Source organism: Cebus imitator, unplaced genomic scaffold, assembly GCF_001604975.1.
Source record: "Cebus imitator isolate Cc_AM_T3 unplaced genomic scaffold, Cebus_imitator-1.0 Scaffold68, whole genome shotgun sequence".
Lineage (NCBI taxonomy): Eukaryota > Metazoa > Chordata > Mammalia > Primates > Cebidae > Cebus > Cebus imitator.
The window spans coordinates 5953693-5975456 of record NW_016107383.1 but is presented as its reverse complement, the minus strand read 5'-3'; the positions used below and the strand labels follow the sequence as shown (position 1 = coordinate 5975456).

At 42.4% G+C, this 21764-nt stretch overlaps 1 protein-coding gene and 1 non-coding gene across 2 annotated transcripts in view; one reads left to right on the top strand and one right to left on the bottom strand.

The window, feature by feature from the left end:
- Nucleotides 1-21764, bottom strand: part of DEPTOR (DEP domain containing MTOR interacting protein) — a 187647-nt gene that overhangs the window by 143892 nt on the left and 21991 nt on the right. The gene's annotated exons all lie outside the window — the stretch shown is intronic.
- LOC119471667 lies at nucleotides 15824-15927 on the top strand. Its single transcript, XR_005200722.1, has one exon. It is a non-coding gene; the product is annotated as a small nucleolar RNA U13 (small nucleolar RNA).

Below are 21764 nucleotides of genomic sequence, written 5' to 3'. Positions count from 1 at the left end.
ATAAAAGAGGTGGCATGAGTATTTCCCAGCAAGAAAATGAGGCTCAGTTCTTCCTTCTGACAACGAGGCCATGTTCTGGGATGATATTTCGGGAAGTGCAGACCCACCAACTCTTCCTGGGCCTGAAGCACTTCCTGGGGAGAAGCACTATACACTATCCCTACCATCCCACCAGGGCCTGGTACATTTCCACTCCACAGATTTGTTCATTTCTGACTATCACAGATTTCACCCCAAAATGTCAGTTTTGAGGATAATGAGAAAAACAGGATTAGGAATACAAAGAGCTGGTTCCCACTCTGGCACTGCCAATAACTCTACAACCTCTGAGCATCAGAGCTTTCACTGATAAAATGAAGATAATCTATGCATCTAATATGTGCTAGGCACAGTTTGAACTGCTTTATGGTCATGAAACCTCACGACAACTCCCTGAGAAAGAGAGTTCTAAAACCACAAATGACAAATGTCCTATGTAGAGTTGTAATTATTAATGAAAAAAAAATAAGCCCTAGTTTAAAAAAAAAATAGGATGTTTTAAAGTCATCACATGAATCCTTCTAATTAATTCAGTGACAAAAACACTGAGTAATTTGTTTAACATGCTCAGAGTGGCAGAATGCAAAATATTAATTCTTAGATGTGATGTCTGTCAGGAATCCAAGAATAATGAAGACCAATTTACTTAGAAATTAAAATGTGGAACAAGCTACTATGTAATTTGGTATATATAGTAAGAGGAGGAATATATTATGAGCCAAGAGAAAAGTTTTAGTTCCTGTAAACTTTCTAACCTAAAAGAATTATTAGGTAGTATTTATCTTTTTTTTTTCTTTTTGAGACAGAGTTTCGCTCTTGTTGCCTGGGCTAGAGTGCAATGGCGCGATCTTGGCTCACTGCAACCTCAACCTCCTGGGTCCAAGTGATTCTCCTGCTTCAGCCTCCCAAGTAGCTAGGATTACAAGTGCCCCCCACCATGCCCAGCTCATTTTTTGTATTTTTAGTAGAGAAGGGGTTTATCATGTTGGCCAGGCTGGTCTCAAACTCCTGACCTCAGGTGATCCATCTGCCTCAGCCTCCCAAAGTGCTAGGATTCCAGGCATGAGCCACTACGCCTGGCCTATTTATCTTTAACTACTACAGAATAATTAGCCAGGCGTGATGGTGTGCACCTGTAGTTCCAGCTACTCTGGAGGCTGAGGCAGGAGAATCACCTGAACCCAAGAGGCAGAGGTTGCAGTGAGTGGATACCATGCCACTGCATTCCAGCCTGGGTGACAAAGTGAGACCCTGTTTCAAAAGAAAAAAACAAAAACACTACAGAATAGAACCTTTTAGTTACTATCCTTCCATCTTCCATGACGCTTGAGCTTAGTGCTAATTCTTGAACATTTCTGATTTCCATCAATTCCCTGCAAGGGTAGAAGAGGAGAGCACTACACAATATCCTTACTGTCCCACCGGGGCCAAGGGCATTTTCATGTTCAAGAAAACTGAGTATGATGGAGGGAAATAATTTTGGATCCAGGATATGTCCTAGAACTCAGTATTTTTAGACATGTCACCAGGGGTTAAAATCTATAAGAAATGTGATACTATCTTTTTTTCTTTTATAGTCAGAAACACAGATTTCTACAATTGAGCTTTGAAAATTGTATATTCCAGAAAAACTATTCCAATAAAAAGATTTAAAAATTTCACACTGTATACACGTAAGTGTTTTGCCTGGCACAGCAAGTACTTAATATTTGGTGAACAAATGAATGTACAAGGGCACTGATAAAAATGATATTATTTTTGGCTGGGCACAGCAGCTCACACCTGTAATCCCAGCACATTGGGAGGCCAAGACAGGCAGATCACCTGAGGTCAGGAGTTCGAGATCAGCTTGGTCAATATGGTGAAACTCTGTCTCTACTACGAATTCAAAAATTGGCTGGGTGTTGTGGCACACCGCCTGTATTCCCAGCTATTAGGCAGGCCGACCCCTTGAGCCCGGGAGGCAGAAGTTGCAGTGAACAGAAATTGCACCACTGCCCTCTAGCCTGGGAGACAAAGCAAGACCCTGCCTCAAAAAATAAACAAAAAACAGAGGCCGAAGTGGGTGGATCAGGAGGTCAGGAGATCGAGACCATACTGACCAACGTGGTGAAATTCTGTCCCTGCTAAAAATACAAAAATTAGCCAGGCGTGGTGGTACATGCCTGTAGTCCCAGCTACTTGGTGAGACAGGAGAAACACTTGAACCCGGGGGGCGGAGTTTGCAGGGACACTGCACCACAAACTGGTGACAGAGCAAGACTCCATCTCAAAAAGAATTACTGGAACAAAGGTAAAACAAACAAACAACTCAAGGCTAGAAGTCATCGAGGAAATGGGACCATCAGGGAGGAGAGGGGAGTGGGGCCACCAGCACAGAGAGGCCAAGAAAGCAACAGGAAGCCCCTGACGCTATACATGAAGGATGCAAGAGGCACAAGTTGCAGGAGCTCCTCAGCCCCTTTCCTCCAGTTCCTCTTCCAAGCCATGTGCACTCGTATAACAACCAAGACACTACCAATCCCCTCCGGGACTGAGTGGGCCTCAACTCCCTGGATCCAAAAGAACTCCACTTACCTAGGCACTAAAGAGGCCGTCTGCCCTGACCCTAGGCCCCCTCTTGGGCTCCTTTGCCTCTCTCACCTCCCAGTCGCAGGCATTCCTGCTCTGTACCCTGAACATTCTGAACTCTTCTTCAGCCTCTGAACATGCTAATCACCCTCTATGCCTCTGCTGAGAATGCTCCTTCCTCCTGCCTTCAATAATTCAAAAAAAAAAAAAAAAAAATTGACTTCTCTTTAAGGGTCAGCTTTTCAAGGGCACCTCCTCTGTGAACATTTTCCCAGCCTTTCCGAGCCAGAAAACAGCCTTCTCTCTCCTCTATTCTCCCATAATATTTTAGCACCAACAGTGAAGCATCCATCCCACTGGATTACAACTAGATGAGATCAGGGATGCTAAAGGAGAGTTGCTTATTTATCGTTGCAATTCTAGTGCATAGCAAATAATAGGGGCTAGAATCTCATTGCTGTGAAAGTTAATTAGTACACACTATGCATTCAGCAGGGTGGGAAGCATAGACGGAATAGTTTTCTGAGTAGCAGAGTCCTAATCCATCTGCATTAAACCATTGGGAAGAGTGACCATCTGTATATTAGCTGCATTTTCAATCCCACTGGCTATGGAATATAAATTAAGGGGGAAAAAAAGCCCTTCCTATTATTCATCTCAGACAGCTGGTTCACAGGCTTTAGATTCAAGGTGATTCTGTAATGTTCTATTCCTGTCCGGTTAACCAGCTGCTGAAATTACATCAGACCATTTCCTCTTCCAGCCCTAAGAGAACAAACATTACTGAGTGCAGGGTGTTACTAATACCTGCGAAAATCACTGTCCATCTGATAAGAAGCGTAGAAATTGTTTTTCAAAAATAGCTCACAGAGAACTGCGGCAGATTGTGGGACTCAGGGAACAAAGGGGAGACTGAAACCACATATTCTCATTTTAAAACAGCGTCATAAATCTCAGCCAAAGTAAACAGTTTAACAAACACAGCAAGCCAAATAGCCGGGCTGACAGTGTGAGCCTGAGATTTGGGCAACAGCGCTGACATAGATGTGCTTTAAACCACAGCGATTCTCCTTTCCAGATGTTCTGCAACCGCCAATATCTGTCCTTGGGGAGCTGAGAACCCAGGGAAAGTCACTCTTTATCACTCACCCTTGAAAGACTCTAAGAGAAAAAAACAAAAACAATAAAAATGAAATCTAACATACTGCATTTCCTTTTAACATTTGGACTTATTTTCTAATTCAGATTTTTAATTATCAAAATAATATATGCTCACAGTAGGAAAAAATTCAAATATGTATAAAAATGAAAATTAAAAGTCTCTTTCCTTGGTTCAGATGAACTGACAATTATTAAGCTGGGTTAGCTGGCAATGAACTGATCATTGCTGAAGCTGGGAGATGGGGGCATTGGAGGACACTATATGTTTCTATCTACTGTGCCACACATATGTTTGAGGATTTCCTCAACCTCCAATTTCCAAAGGAACCTAACAGCTGCTTATGTATTCTTACAGAAATCTTCTATGTATATGCAAACATATGGCTTATATGTGTATTTTTTTTACATGAAATAGGATCATAATACACATTTCATGTAGTTTTGCTTCAAGAAAATGCTTGAATTCTCCCAACCTGATCAGAACAAAAGAATAAATACCGACAGATATAGGAAGGAAAGAATATAGAACTGGTTGGTGTAAACAGAGCACAGGTGATTCTGTATCTGTAGAGCCAGAATCAATTGGTCTTGGACAACACACACACACACACACACACACACACACACACACACACACAATGCAAATAGCTGTAGTAACCACTTTATAAGTTGGTCCCTTCCAGGGCTCACCTCAAGTTAGTACAAAGCAAAATTCCACACAAGTTCTGTGTCTTGTCACTGCAATGGATTGAGATGACAAACATATCTGGGAAGGAGGAATGTTTCATTCTGAATCTCATATATCACATACTGTCTTTGAAATCAACATGGAGGATTAGCAGTGTGAGACAATGTAACACATGTAAGAGGCCATTATTTGCAAATTTCTGTTTGCCAACATAATTTCACAAAGCCCCTTGACTTTGTAACAATGTGTAGCTCTCTAGAAAGATACTTTGAAGACAAAACAGGATAGAGCACACAGCTCCCTATGTCTCTTGCCTGAGTCACTGTACTCCTTAAAAGATAAATGAGGCCTCACACCATGGCTCATGCCTATAATCCTAGCACTTTGGAGGCTGAGGCTGTCAGATTGCTTAAACCTAGGAGTACAGGACCAGCCTGGGCAACATGGTGAAACCTCATCTCTGCCAACAAAAACATAAAAATTAGCCAGGTGTGGTGGCGCACATCTCAGCCTGGGTGACAAATCCAGACCCTATCTCAAACAAACAAATGAAAAACCAAATAAACAAATAAATAATAAAGGACTCTAGTCCTTGCCTTTTCCTACCCATAAGATAATGTCTGAAGGGGTTAGTAATTATGCCTCTGTAATGTATAACCAGATGTCCTCTTACATCCAAACCTTGATGTGATTCAGCTTCAATGTAATTTCTGTACAAGTCTGATGTGATTTTGCATGTACCGAACCTCCACCACCTGTATATAAGCAATGGGCTGAAATTCTGTGCCAGGGCAGTTGGATAGAACCTCTCTAAAGGGCTGCTCCTGAGCTACTGCCCTGTCTATAGTCCTCAGTAAGACTTCCAAATAAAACTAACTTTAATTCTTTAAAAGCTTAACTTTTTCTTTGGTCAACAGCAGACTTAATAACAATAATACCTTACATCTGAATGGGGCCATAATACACAATCAGAGCTGAGCCTTATAATATTCCTGTTAGCTGGGTGCCGTGGCTCATGCCTGTAATCACAGCACTTGCACTTTGGGAGGCCGAGGCGGGTGAATCACTTGAGGTCTGGAGTTTGAGACCACCCTGGCCAACGTGGTGAAATCTCCATCTCTAAATTAAAAAAAAAAAAAAAAAACAGGCCAAGTGCAGTGGCTCATGCCTGTAATCCCAACAGTTTGGGAGGCCAAGACGGGCATATCACCTGAGGTTGGGAGTTCAAGACCAGCCTGACCAACATGGAGAAACCCCATCTCTACTGAAAATACAAAATTAGCTGGTCATGGTAGCTCAAGCCTGTAATCCCAGCTACTCCGGAGGCTAAGGTAGGAGAATCACTTTAACCTGGGAGGCAGAGGCTGCCGTGAGCCGAGATCATGCCATTGCCCTCCAGCCTGGGCAACAAGAGCAAAACTCCATCTCAAAACAAAATAAAAAAACAAAAATTAGCCGAGCATGGTGACACGTGCCTGTAATCCCAGCTACTTGAGAGGCTGAGGCAGAAGAATCGCTTGAACCTGGAAGGCAGAGGTTGCAGTGAGCTAAGATCACGCCACTGCACCCCAGCCTGGGTGACAGAGACAGACTTCATCTCAATAATAATAATAATAATAATAATATATCCCTATCAGGAAAGCCATGTCATTATTAATAATTTGATAAGGAAGGAAGCTCGAAAAATTAAAGTGACTTGCTCAAGTCACATTTTTAATAAAGAGTTAGGACTTGAACCCAGATCTTCTGATTTCTATGTTTAGAGAGCTTTCTGTGCTACGAAATGTTACATGGCAGAAGTATCTGTCTCCTGCCTATTTTATGCTCATATAGGCTACGAAGAAGAAAACATTCTAGTTATGTTAAAGTGCCATGACAAAAGTGAGAATCTATGCAATGTATACATCACACAGACACTGCTACCAATATAAATACAGATGGGGCTCAGAGAAGTGACTACAAGAGTCATCATATTGTCCTCATGTTTGCATTAAGTCAATGTTGTATGATTAAGGTGACACTCCTGTGGAGCATCCAGGAAATGGGGTTGGTGAGTTGCAGCATTCCAAAGAGCTGGTGCCAATGCATGTGGGACATATCATGAATGCTTTTAAATGCTGTGTGCATAAATATTCGGGAGGTCCTTTCAATCTCTTGTCTCAGCCTTGAGCTAGGAGGTAAACACAGGGTCAAAATGGGGAGGTCCCTAAGTCAGCCTTCATTGTCTTTGACTTGAGATTTTCACTTAATTCTTCTTCCACATGAGCTCTTTCCCAAGAGGTCTCCAGTAATGAAGGAAATGAGTGTTTGCATCAACATCTCCCTTCGATCTATCCCTCTGATAACTCAGAAATATGGTGCTCTTTCCGTTTACAAAGTACCTTTCCAATAAGCACCAAGACTTTTTTTCTTTTTCCCAAACAGATTATTATTTGTTTACACAGCAGCCGCAGGAGTATTAGGCCTCTAATTGCCGTTTTACCATTGAAGAAACAAGCCCAGAATGGTTCAGGGAACTTGCTGAGGACAGAGTGACTCAACAGATCAGTACTGGTTACCGTATCACGAGTCCTTGCTGTCTTGGTAGAAGATAGGGGTAGCACACTCCCTGTCCTGTGGCATCTGCTTCCTTCCAATCTGGGTCCCTGTCCCTGCTGTGCCCTCTGTAAGGAGAGGATGCTGTGTCCTGACTCCTGCCCTTCCACAAACACAGGTGTTTGCTCTTCACCTGCAACACTAGTTCTCAGACCGGGCATACACTGTGTCCCGCCTTTCAACCCTGGTCTCCAAGATCAAGCACATGGCAGGTAATCGTTGTTATTTAGGTGGCAACAAGTAGGAGAGAAGAAAAGAAAGCATAGCTTCCAGTTGGGATAAGGGGCTCAGTTGCATTCATTAGCAAATTAACTTCCTGCCATCTTCATTCACTATTCACCATTCACTTAGAGCAAACCTGTAGAGCTAGACAGCTGGGGTTCAAATCCAGCGACCACCCATTCATTATTCACTGTGTAATTTTGCACAAAGCATTCAACTTCTCAGTGCCTTCACTTTCTTATCTGTAAAATGGGAATAATACAGTATGTCTCATAGAGTTACTGTAAGGATTAAATGAGTCACATTTTGCCAGAAGTACCATCAAAAAGCCACTAAGTAGCATTTCAGCTTTTTTTAAAAAAAAAAAAAAAAAAAAAAAAAAAAAACAAATGAAGTCCTCAATCAAGGAAAAATTAATTGGCAACTACTGGAGAGACTTGGCTGTTCTCTTTTGTTAAAGGATTAGAAAAAGAACCCTTTTGGTGGATTGGTAAGTCAAAGCAGAGAAGAGTCCAAGAGACAGAGTGCTTGGCCACTCCTCACTGAGAGGTTTGCTGGAATCAACCTCATCTCTTCTATGGTATCAACCTACCTGATAACCAAATCACTGAATTATCTTAACTGGAAAGGAATGTCAGGCAATCTAGTTCAAGTCCTTGCCAATATCACTGTTTTACAGCTGGAAAAATGGAGACTTACAGAAGTTAGATAACTTGCCTCTTTTCCCAGATGAGACTTAAACTTTGACCTCCTGACTACTACCAGAACATTGGTTGAGCGCTACTATGGAAACATAAGTTCCTCATGTAGTGCTTTAATCAAGAGTGGCCCGCTGATGAGAGAGCTAGCCTAGAATCTGTTTGTGACCACCTTGCAAGTCATTTCTGGAAACACCCAGACTATACTCACTCTTGAGAAACACACTGCATTACAATGAAACATTTAGCCCTCGAAACTGAAAACTTCTTCCCTGAGAAGAAACAGTCTCAGGGACAATTTTAGACAAAGACAAAATATACAGAAAGATCAAATATAAAAATATCATTTAAATAATAACTAAAATAAGCTGGGTGTGGTGGCTCATGCCTATAATCCTAACACTCTGGGAGGGTGAGGTGGGCGGATCATGAAGTCAAGAGATTGAGACCATCTTGGCCAACATGGTAAAACCTCGTCTCTACTAAAAAATACAAAAATTAGCCGGGCCTGGTGGCACGTGCCTGTAGTCCCAGTTACTTGAGAGGCTGAGGCAGGAGAATAGCTTGAATCCGAGAGGCCGAGGTTGCAGTGAGCCAACATCACACCACTGCACCCCGGAATAATAACTAAAATATATCCAATATACCATCCACTCATGGAATATAAAAAATACACACCAAGTAATCTGCAGACTGCTGCAACTATTACAGTCAGAGAAGGTGAGAGCAGTAATTCTCAAAAATAGACTGTGTTAGAATCACCTGGAGGGCTTGTAAAACACAGAAGGATGGGCACCACATCTTATGGTTTGCAATTCAATAGGTTTGGGGTAGGCCCAAGGGTTTGCATTTTTCCAAAGTGCTTGAGGGGTTAGCAGGAAGCGGTGGCTCAGGTCTATAATCCTAGCACATTGGGAGGCTCAGGCGGGTAGATCACCTGAGGTCAGGAGTTCCAGACCAGGCTGGCCAACATGATGCAACCCCATCTCCACTAAACACAAAAAATTCGCCAGGCATGGTGGTGGGCACCTGTGATCCCAGCTACTCGAGACGCTGAGGCAGGAAAATCACTCGAACCTCGGAGGCAGAGGTTGCAGTGAGCCAAGAGCGTGCCCCTGCACTCCAGCATGAGCTACTGAGCCAGACTTCATCTCAAAAAAAAAAAAAAAAAAAGAAAAGAAAAAGCAAAAGAGGGCTGGATAGATATTAAAGCTGTTTCCATTTTGATGGGGAAGAAAAAGGATGCACAGGTGAAGCTAGGGCATGGTAAGCCAACTTGACCATTGTCCAGCCCTCGATGGAACAATGGAAGCCAGGTCCTGTGTTGTCTCTGGGAGGAGTCAGATACCTAACTGAAGAGTGTGCATTGCTGATTTTGGAAACATAGCCTGGGGAGATCTCTCACCCAACTAGACCTCAGCTTCCTGGTCTGGAAAATGAGGAAACTGACTGGATTTATCTCTAAAATCTCTCAACTCAAATTTCTTAGGTTTTTATGGACACCCTGATGAATCTTGAGAAATAAGAACCTTTTATCTGAGGAATGTGAGCCCCTGTAAATAATCAGGCTTAGAAAGGCATTTAAAAGGTTAACAGCAGTCACAGACCACTCTTGCTTGAACTAAATAATTACCTCTTGAAGCCACTTGCTTTGTGGGCTATTGACTGATGCTAAGTAGCCAGAAAATGCCATACACCCTGTAGTTCAACAGTGTCCAGCCAATCACTAATCAATGTTATTTCTGCAAACCAATGAAAATTCCTGATGAACAACTTTTGTCATTGCCCCCTTTCCTGATTCATCCTTTCTTTTTCTTTAAACATGTGAACTTCTCTTTTGTTTTGCGGACCAATCTGTAAAAGCAATTTGGAAGTGCCAAGTGCTGTCGTCTTCACACTTTGAGCCTGAATAAACACTCTTTATTTTGTGTGTGTTTTTTTTTGTTTGTTTTTCTTTTTTGAATAAACACTCTTTAAACTAGATTCTGGCCGGGTGCAGTGGCTCACACCTATAATCCCAGCACTTTCAGAGGTCAGGGCATTTGGATCACTTGAGGTCAGGAATTCGAGACCAGCCTGGCCAACATGGTGAAACCCCATCTCTACTAAAACTACAAAAATTAGTTGGGTGTGGTAGCAAGTGCCTGTAATCCCAGCTACTCAGATGGCTGAGGAGGGAGAATCTCTTGAACCCAGGAGGTGGAGGTTGCAGTGAGCCAAGATGGGGCCACTACGCTCCCTCCTGGGCAACAGAGCAAGAGTCAATCTCAAAAAAAAAAAAAAAAAAAAAAAAAAACCTCCCTAGATTCTGATTCTTTTTATTATTTTAGGTTGACAGCCTCTAGGATAAATCCTCACTCACAAGATTAAAATGGAATCAACTGTTTGGGCACATTTTGTACTGAAAAGATCTACCACAAACCACAAGGCCAGGGAGCACAAAACAGTAAATTTCATTTCCTTTGGGCTTCCAAACAAGGATGAACACATTAAAGTGAATCTTGTGCTAAGCATGCTGTACAAACACTGTCTAGGGTTACAATCGTTTATTTTCAGTTCACAGGACAGAGGCTGAGGCTGCCAAAGTGCCACAGGCTTTGAGTGTTGCATGTCTCTAACATGAGAATAGATGAGGTTTTTCTGGATTTAAAAATATTTCAAGTCTTCAGAAGTGTTCTCGGGAACATCTGCAGCTATGGCAGAGGCTGCTTTCAGTTAAGGGGCTTGCAAAAATTTCTCAACTGAAACACATTTATCGATTCCCAACTGCATACCTGGCATAGCTTACAACTGCTCATGCTGGCTTAGTTTCTGGAGTTCAAGGATTATGTAACTGAAACAGGTGCTGTTTTTTCCAAGTGGAAATGTTGTATTCTATATGTTTGGGAATTGTGTGTATACCAGTCAAAGTCTCCTTAATATGTTAAAACTCAACCTATCCAACACTATTTTCCTCTTTCAACTTTAGCCCAATCCTTCCTTTCTGCCTTTTCCCTGTATGTAGGCTACTCCCTTTTCAGAATGTGCTCTCCCTCTTTTCCGATTTATCCACCAAACTCAAATGCCTCAGCCTTCTTCCAGGATGTGTTCTAGAAAGTAGACAGATACGGTCTACTTTCTAAAATGCTCATGTTTACTGATAGAGTATTTTGTATTACTTTAATCTTATTTGCATTAATTCTCTTCAACTATACTACAAATTCGATGAGTAAAAAACTATCTCATTCTTCTTTCATATTTCCCAAAGTGTGTGTGGGGGACGGGGCTTACGGTAAATGACACTCAGTGCGTATAAAGGTTTGGATTTCATCTTTGTTTCAGGCTGGACAGAAAGAAATCATAGTGCAGTATGGAATGCAAACCTTGAACCTCTAATGCTGGGTCCTTTGATAGCTGTATACTCATCTCTGTGGAACAGAAGGACTTCAGAATGTTTCTGCCATCACCTTTCTATTAATATGAAGTATTTGGACTACCCGTCTGTGTGTTTAGTTCCACTGGATAAGAAATGTTACATAACCCTTCCTTCAGGAAGAGACATGTTATTCTTCACAGAATGTGTACACAGGAGGGTGCTGGGCTGTGGCCTAAGCTCTGTCTGCTGTCAGGATCCAGCCAGCTCTTGACAGGTATAGCTCAGGCTGGTGCACAGGGCACTCCATGAGACAATGGACAGCTAAGCAAAGAAGTCAGGGCATTAGCTAGCAGGAAAACTGATAGAAGGCCAATGTATCTGCTCAGTCCCAACGGTAAGGAGCCAACACTGAAGGTGCTCGTGTTCACGAAACTCCTATGAGGCAATGGACAGAGGCAGTTCTGCTGTGTTGAAAAGATAAAATGGCACAAACCAAAAATGCTGAATACTGAGAATCTCAGATGCAGTGATGGAAACACTCACACACACACGCACACACATACACACACAAACACACACACACACACACACACACACCCACTAGTAAACAAAAAAGTCACAAATAATCCCAAACCACACCGCATTAACCATTTTGGGGGTTAACTATCCCTTAACCATCATTAACTCATGTAGCCAAATGTTTAGACCATCTATGGTACTCAGTGCAGACATTAAATACACTTGTACTGTGATTTCTTTCTTTTCTTTTTTTTGAGATGGAGTTTTCCTCTTGTTGCCCAGGCTGGAGTGTAATGGTGGGAACTTGGCTCACTGCAACCTCCACCTCCTGGGTTCAAGTGATTCTCCTGCCTTAGCCTCCCAAGTAGCTGAGATTACAGGTGTCCACCACCATGCCTGGCTAAGTTTTATATTTTTCCTAGAGATGGGATTTCACCATGATGGCCAGGCTGGTCTCCAACTCCTGGCCTCAAGTGATCTGTCTGCCTTGGCCTCCCAAAGTGCTGAGATTACAGGGGTGAGCCACCACACCCGGCCTCCAGGCTTCATTTTAACTCACATTCTGTTAGACATAAAAAGAAATCACAGCGAAGTGCAGTGGCTCATGCCTGTAATCTCAGTGCCATTGCACTCCAGCCTGGGTGACAGAATGAGACTCTGTCTCAAAAAAAAAAAAAAAAAAAAAAAAAAAAATGAAGCCTGGAAAAATTTCAAAAAACCTAAAAATTTATATTTCACTAATGACTGTAGAAAACAAAAATGTTTCTCAAGTCTGCATAATAAAATGCTATTTCACATATCTGATACCACCCTCAGGAAAATCTTATTTTCTATGTCTGGAAGATACAGCCAGTGAAAAGCACCATCTGGTAATCTGTATATTGGCTTAGGCCAGGTTTGCATTTTCCCTTTCTTAACATAGTTGCTCTGATCCTTGCAGGTGTTCTGTACACTCAGAGTCAAATTTTCGGGCCACCTGTTTCCCAATGTAGCCCCTGAATATTCTTGGTATATGCCTGTATTTGACGAGGCTTTGGTAGATACAATTTCATATACCTAGATACACCTTTATTTGGATCCCCAGGTCAGTCAAACGGTTTGAGGATAGGAAAAGAATAGAAGAGGCGCCGATGCCACTATCAACAGCCAAGTGGACATTTATGCCAGGTGTGAGTGAGACTTTAGGTGGTAACTCTGGATTATCCAGTGTCCTATATATGAGATACCTAATGAGGTTCTACATAATAATAAATCCACATTTTTGAGGCCAGGCGCAGTGGCTCACGCCTGTAATCCTAGCACTTTGAGAGGCCAAAGCAGGCGAGAATCACCTGAGGTCGGGAGTTCGAGGCCAGCCTAACCAACATGGTGAAACCCCATCTCTACTAAAAATTACAAAAACTAGCCAGGCATGGTGGCGCACAGCTGTAATCTCAGCTACTCAGGAGGCTGAGGCAGGAGAATTTCTCGAACCCAGGAGGCGGAGGTTGCAGTGAGCCAAGATTGCGCCACTCCAGCCTGGGTGACAGAGCGAGACTCAATCTCAAAAATACATAAATAAATAATAAATAAATAAATCCACATTTCATGTGCTCAGCACATTATGGCTTATAAATTACTTCCAGATACTGCATCTCATTTGCAAAAACTTGATTTGGCAAACAAGCATGTGATGTAGTTAAGAGACGATTAAGCTCTGTCTATAGATGAGAAGAACCATTCACATCTGGTGATTGGAATTAGGTATTAATAGCGTGTAAGTGGCAAGGCCACATATAGAACCTAGAACCTAAGATTTTTCACTCATCAAGACTCACACCTGAAAGAGTATATTCAGCCTTATTAATATTTCCGCATGGTTTGCAATTGATTACATTAATGGTTTTGTCTGTAGTGTTGTTTTGCATGTTTACATCCTTCATGCCACCCTGGAGGCTCTGTTTTCTCTCTGTAACTTTCTACTTTGCTATGATATTGGGCAGATATTCAAACCCTGCTGATGCCTATATAAAGGCTGAAAACTTACCAAACACTATTTAGAGCCCCAAGAACGCTGACAGGGTTCCAAACACCTGTGGCTACTTATAAAATACAGCACTCATTAAGCCAAAGACAGTGTCTTCTAAAGATAGCTAGGTAACTAAAGGTTTCTTCAGTTATCTGCCACATTCTCCTGACAGTTGTCATTTGAGCTGGGCTGGCACTTGGCAAGAACTACAAAGTCACACTCTGTTAATTAGGCTACCAGAGGCAATGTAGGGAAGCTGAAAGAGGACCCTCTGGAAATCATTAAGATTGTAGAAAGCCTTTGAAAGTCTTTTCTCAATTTAACATAATCATGCTACTGCACCTGTGTCCAATATCATTCCATCCTAGCATTTGTTATTATGTGAGATGCTAGGAAGCAAAGCCAATACCGACAAACTCTCACTCCAGGCCCCAAGAAGTAAATGATATTTGTGTTCTGAGAATAGGTGGGTTGTCTGTCATGGTTTTTAAATGAGGCCCTGGCATCTATTTTAGCCCAGGGCTCTGTTTCTTGGTGACTCTGATTTACATCACAGTTACATTTGCCCTGGAGGAATCTGTTAACTCTCTGATTTATTTTTCCAATGATATGTAGAATGTCCAGAAAATCAGTCCCCACTTATCAGACTTGTAACTTTCTCACTGATTACACAAGGGAAGTTCAGGGACAAGCAGTTTGATTCAACAGCAACTCGAGTCTTCGAATTCCTTAAGAACTGCAACCAGCCTGGACAACATAGCAAAACCCCATCGCCACTAAAAATACAAAAATAAGACAGGTGTGGTGGCGCATGCTTATAACCCCAGCTACACTTGTCCCACAAGACTGTCCCCACTCCAGATACCAATTGCAAGTAGTAGACAGTCACCTATACATCTAACTAAGTGGCTTTAAATCAAAGTTCCCATCATCTCCTGCACAAGGTCAATTAATTTGTTAGGAAGGCTCACAGAAGTCATGGAAACACTTACTTAACATTTATTGGGTTAAAAAAAATTTTTTTTTCATTGATTTTGTATTACCAGGGTCTTGTTATGTTGCCCAAACTGGTCTCGAACTCCTGGACTCAAGCCATTCTTCTGCCTGGGCCTCCCGAAGCACTGGGGTTACAAGTGAGCCACGGTGCCCCACCCATTTACTGTTTTTTAATCCAGTGTGTTAGAGGGGATACTGATGAACGCCAGATGGAGATGGATAGGGCAAGGTACAGGAAGGTGGACACAGAGCTTCCATGCCCTCTCTTGGCCAGCCACCCTTCCAGCACCTACACATGTCAGCAAACCAGATACTCTTCAAATCTCATTGTTCAAGAGTCTTTGCTAGAGTTTAATCTCCAGCCTCCTTTGGCCTCCACTTTCCTGGTGGTTGGCGGGTGGGGTTGAAAGTTCCAACCCTCTAATCTTCTAATCACTTGGTCTTTCAAAACCAGCCCCATCCTGAAGCTAGCTAGGGGTCCCACCCTAAGTCACTTTATTAACATAAACTCAGTTGTGCTAATAAGGGTTTATCATAACAATAGATACTCATCCCTTGGGATATTCTGAGAGTTTAAGCTGTGTGAGGAACCAGGGACTAAATACATTTCATATTACAGCACAGTATCTCAATTGCCCTCCATTGATTTATGGACTATTTTCCTTTTCTTTCCTTTTTGTTTTTGTTTTTTTTTTTTGAGGCAGAGTCTTGCTCTGTTGCCCAGGCTGGAGGGCAGTGGCATGATCTTGGTTCACTGCAACCTTCAAGCGATTCTTCTGCCTCAGCCTCCCAAAGGGCTGGGATTACAGGTGTGTGCCACCACACCCAGCTAATTTTTAGTAGAGATGGGGTTTCACCATGTTGGCCAGGCTGGAACTCCCGGCCTTCAAGTGATCCACCTGCGTGTATCTCCCAAAGTCCACAACACCAGCCCTTATTTTCTTTCTCTACTTAAAAAGTCATCTCCCTAGATCTTTTTGTAGTTCATGAGCATGATGATTGGGTGTCCACACTCTTGTGTGAGATGTGCCAGCCTTGAACCTTGTTATGACACTGGCACATTACCCATCTGATCTGAGAAGAAAAGAAAAAGAAAAAAAAATGAAAAAAAAAAAGTTATCTCCCTAAGGGTAGAAGTCATGTTGTCTATTTCTTGATATTTTGTTTAGTACAAGCAAAAGCTGGTCCCACAGACCCTCGATAAATATTTATAGGCTGATTAACTAAACATATAATATTATCAGTAGGCATCTGTCTCTAAAAATATTAATCATTCTGGGGGCCGGGCCCCAGAATCATTCTGGGTGGCTCACGCCTATAATCCCAGCATTTTGGGAGGCTGAGATGGGTGGATCACGAGGTCAGGAGTTCGAGACCAGCCTGGCCAAGGTGGTGAAACCCCATCTCTATAAAAAATAATAATAATAATAAATAAAATTAATTAATTAAAAATCATTCTGGGAAGAAAAGATTTTTTTTAAGGATATATCTAGGTTTCTTTGAAATTTGGTGAAGAAATCTGTGCCCTATATATTTCTTAAAAGCCTCAAATTAATCCATAATAAAATGTTAATTGCACTTCACATAAAACACGACCCTTCAACCTTGTTCCAATCCATCCATTAGTAGGAAGGTAGTGTCATGGGCCCGATCTTATGTTTTGTTGCCAGGTGAAAAAAACAGTTTTGTTGCTACCACATCATAGACCTCTGGATTCAAAAGTCAAACAGAAAAATACGCTTTTGGTGTTGTTATCATCACCAGTGAGAGCCACGGTGGGAGGAAGAATAGCCTCATTCTCTTTGCCTGCTTATACAAGGGCTATTTACCATGTTGATAGTCCTTTCATCCCTGCCAAGAAAGTCACAATATCCCTTTTATTAATCACTCACCACAGGCACCATGTAATGCACAGGAAAACGACTGGCCCTGATGAACAACGTGAATGCCCTCAGAAGACACAGGGAAATTATGTGAGGGTCTTGACTACCCTAAGATAAACAGTGAGAGCTAGAGCTCCAAAATCAAAGCTCTGGTGTCCTGTGTAGAACTCTGGGAAATGCTATGAAGGCCTTCCTTCAGTAAAGTCTATAAACATTTTTCACCAGCCATCACTTTAGGCTTATGGTCCAGCAACAGGGAAAATCAAACTCAGTCCAACAATCCATATTTACTGGGTGCCTAGTAATGCTAGACACTGTCTAGACAAGGGGTGTACAGCAGTGAAACTGACAGACTGGCCTCTCTCACAGGGCTTTGAGTCTTAAGAGTGGCCTGTTGAGGGTGTGGTGGCTCATGCCTGTAATCCCAGCACTTTGGGAGGCCGAGGTGGGCAGATCACAAGGTCAGGAGATCGAGACCATCTTGGCCAACATGGTGAAACTCTGTCTCGATTAAAAAAAAAAAAAAAAAAAAAATTAACTGGGTGTGGTGACAAGTGCCTGTAGTCCCAGCTACTCAGGATGTTGAGACAGGAGAATCGCTTGAACCTGGGAGGCAGAGGTTGCAGTGAGCCGAGATTATACCACTGCACTTCATCCTGGGCAACAAAGCAAGACTCTGCCTCAAAAAAAAAAAAAAAAAGAAAGAAAAATGCCCATATTGGGGGACAATCCATGCTTAAAATATTTTTACAGATAGGAACAGGCAAGCAGAAACATCGAAAACCACTGGACAACAGGCAGGACTATTTGAACTTTCCTAAATATGCCACACCTTCAAGTCTTTCTACCTCCTCCTGTCTCTGCTTGGTGTTCCTCCCCTCCTGCACTGCACTCCTAGTAAGCACACCTCCAAACTCCAAACCCAGCTCAGCTGTCACCTGCTGGAGGAAGTCTTGGCCATTTCACTCTCCCAAGCAGTCTGCCATTCCATCCAGAGCTTCCCCTGCACCTTGCACCATCCCTCTACTGCAGAAATTCTCGTGCTGGGTTGTAATTGTCCACATTTCTATCTCTGGCTATAGCTGTCTGGAATCTCATGCTGTGAGCTCCTTGGGGACAAGATTCCAATGTTTTTCATACTGCCATCAAGGGCTAGCACAGGGTCTGGCACATAAGAGACTCTCACAATTTAAGTAAAAGTATTCACTGGCTGGGCATGGTGGCTCACACCTGTAATCTCAGCACTTTGGGAGGCCAAGGCAGGAGGATTGCTTGAGGACAAAAGTTCGAAACCAGCCTGGGCAACATAGTGAGACTCTCTCTATATAAAAAAAGAAAAAAAAAAAAAATACAAAAATTAGCCAAGCATGGTGGCATGTGCATGTCGTCCTAGCTACTTGGGTGGCTGAGGTGAAGGGATCACTTGAACCTAGGAGTTTCAGGCTAGAGTGAGCTATGATCACTCCACTGCACTCCAATCTGGGCAACAGAGCAAGACTCTGCTCTCTTAAAAATAAAAATAAAGGCCAGGCATGGTGGCTCATGCCTGTAATCCCAGCACTTTGGGAAGCCAAGGCAAGTGGATCACCTGAAGTCAGGAGTTCAAGATCAGCCTGGCCAAAATGGCAAAACTCCATCTCTACTGAAAATACAAAAATTAGCCGGGTGTGGTGGCCAATGCCTATAATCCCAGCTACTCATGAGGCTGAGGCAGGAGAATCACTTGAACCCAGGAGGCAGAGGTTGCAGTGAGCTGAGATCACTCCATTGTACTCTAGCCTGAGCGCCAGAGCAAAGCTCTGTCTCAAAAAGCAAACACAAACAAAAAACCCTAGCTATTTTACCTCACCCAGCCAACAAATATTACTTGAACTCCTACTTCACTGTCCATTGGGCACTGTGCCAGGCACTGGGCAGGGAGTAGTAAACAGACACACATAGACCCTGCCCTCACAGAGCATACCATTTTAGTTAATTTCACCTGCCTTGTCTCCAAATGTACAGGTTCTTTCATGTCTAAAAACCCTGAAATTTAATGATTTACTCTAAACTCCAAAATGGCATGACCCTCAAGATATCCTCTCCAATTTTGCATATATTTTAAAAAATTCCCCTTAAACACATAAAAACTATACAACTTAATTTAGCTGAAAATAATTCCTCATCCAACTTAAGAAATCTGCATGTTAAGATTTCAAACGTATTTCTTTTTTTTTTTTTGGGACGGAGTTTTGCTCTTGCTACCCAGCTGGAGTGCAATGGCGCGATCTCGGCTCACCGCCACCTCCGCCTCCTGGGTTCAGGCAATTCTCCTGCCTCAGCCTCCTGAGTAGCTGGGATTACAGGCACGCACCACCATGCCCAGATAATTTTTTTTTTTGTATTTTTAGTAGAGACGGGGTTTCACCGTGTTGACCAGGATGGTCTCAATCTCTTGACCTCGTGATCCACCCGCCTCGGCCTCCCAAAGTGCTGGGATTACAGGCTTGAGCCACTGCGCCCGGCCCCAAACGTATTTCTTTACTTTAGCTCTTAGCATCACTCTAAACTACTTCAGTTGTCCTATTTGCAGCATAAGCATTAGAAAGCTATGTGGTACTTGGAGTCAAAAAATCCCAAATCTGCCAGGCATGGTGGCTCACAGGCCTGTAATCCCAGCACTTGGGAGGCCCAGGCAGGTGGATCACCTGAGGTCAGGAGTTTGAGACCAGCTTGGCCAACATAGTGAAACCCCATCTCTACTAAAAATACAAAATTAGCCAGGTGTGGTGGCACACACCTGTAGTCCCAGCTACTCAGGAGGCTGAGACAAGAGAATCGCTTGAACTAGGGAGGAGGAGGCTGCAGTGGGCTGAGATCATGCTATTGCACTCCAGCCTAAATAAGACAAAGTGAGACTCCATCTCAAAAATAATAATAATAATAATAATAATAATCCTGAATCCTAAATCTGAACACTGTCCCCATCAATTAGTCATGTGTGCCCATGGCCAAGTCACTACTTAGTTTCTCTCTGAGCTCCATTTATTTTGACACTTAGCAAATTTTTATTCCACATCTACTATGTACCCATCTTTGTGCCAAATCCTGGGGACACACATTGAGCAAAGAGTATTACAAAACTTCATATAAAGCTTTTCATCTCTAAATTGGGAGTCCATACAATCACTTAGGTTCCTCTCTCCTCACAGGACTAAAGGTCAGTAGAATGCTGGGGATCAATAGAATGATGTACATAAAATCTCTTTCTAAAATATAAAATGCTGTTTAAATGTTAGTGGATGTTCATAATATGTATCACAGACACTTAGCACAAAACTAAAATCAGGCTGGGCGCGGTGGCTCACGCCTGTAATCCCAGCACATTGTGAGGCCAAGGCAGGTGGATCACAAGGTCGGGAGTTTGAGATCAGACTGGCCAATGCAGCAAAACCCCATCTCTACTAAAAACACAAAAAATTAGCTGGGCATGGTGGTGCACGCCTGTAATCCCAGCTGCTTGGGAGGCTGAGGCAGAAGAATTGCTTGAACACGGAAGGGGGAGGTTGCAGTGAGCTGAGATTGTGCCACTGCACTCCAGCCTGGGTCACAGAGCAAGACTCATTCTGTCTCAGGAAAAAAAAAAAAAAAAAAAAAAAAAAAAAAAAAAAAAAAAAAAAAAAAAAAAAAAAAAAAAACCTAAAATCAAGAAAAGGAAAACTGAAAATAAGTTTAAAAAGAATAAAAAAGAAATAAAATAAAAGGAAAACTGTTATAGAAATAGTGGAATTTCCTTATATTTTCATCTCACCCAGCAAGTGTTCTTTGTGATTCTACAGACCAACAGCTAACACTATGACCTGCGTCCATGGCTTCAGAAGCACTTGAGCCACGAACTAATCACTGCTGTGAATCCATGAGAGTGAAATTATCATGTATTTCTAACAGCATCAGAGAGAACTAAAAATATTAATATGTTTGTGTATCTTCTCACCTGCCATTACATAATCAGCTGATTCTGAAGAGGGAGTTTGTGTTTGTACCTAAATATTTAGCAGTTTCGATAGCACACTGCAGCGACAGACTAAAACAAGACCAATAGAAAGTTAATTGGCTCATGAGAGAATTGCATAAATATCCTTGTCCATGAATAGATCTGAAACTGCAAACAACCAAATGAAATTAATTAAGTACAAACACGCTGCTTCTTAGTCCCAGTGTGAATTCCAAAGCAGAGAGAGGGTCCATTCTTAAAATCTCTGAGTTTTCCTACTTTCAAAAGAGGAAAGGGGAGAATGAAATTTCAGTGCTTCAAAACTCAAAGCAATTTCACTTTCCACTAGGGATCAATCAACATGCATTTCACATTTATATATATTCTACTCTACCCCTAGAAGAGTGAAGATGCTGTGAGAGTTGCAAAAATAGAATAACATTCAGCCATTTATACAACAAATGTAGTTAGAAGTCAAACATTTTTGGGTATTAGAGTTCATACAACTGTGAGGGATAAGATGATTATTCTACACCAAGCAGAATTAGCCTTTGCTTATGCCTGGTAGCAGGCAATAATTTTATACAAATAGCTCCGTCTTTGTGCTTTAGGGGGAAAAAAAAAAGGTGCAAGGTCCAGGTGAAATTCACACCTGTAATCCTAGCACTTTGGGAGGCTGAGGTGGGAGGATCACTTGAGCCCAGGAGTTCCAGATCAACCTGGGCAACATAGTGAGACCTTGTTATTGAAAAAAAAATAAAAAATGAGCCAGAGGCTGGGTGCAGTGGTTCACTCCTATAATCCCAGCAATTTGGGAGGCCAAGGCGGGAGGATCACCTGAGGTCGAGAGTTCGAGACCAGCCTGACCAACATGGAGAAACCCCATCTCTACTAAAAATACAACATTAGCCAGGCATGGTGGTGCATGCCCGTAATCACAGCTACTCGGGGGGCTGAGGCAGGAGAATGGTTTGAACCTGGGAGGTGAAGGTTGCGGTGAGCCAAGATCGCACCATTGCACTCCAGCCTGGGCAATAAGAGTGAAACTCTGTCTCA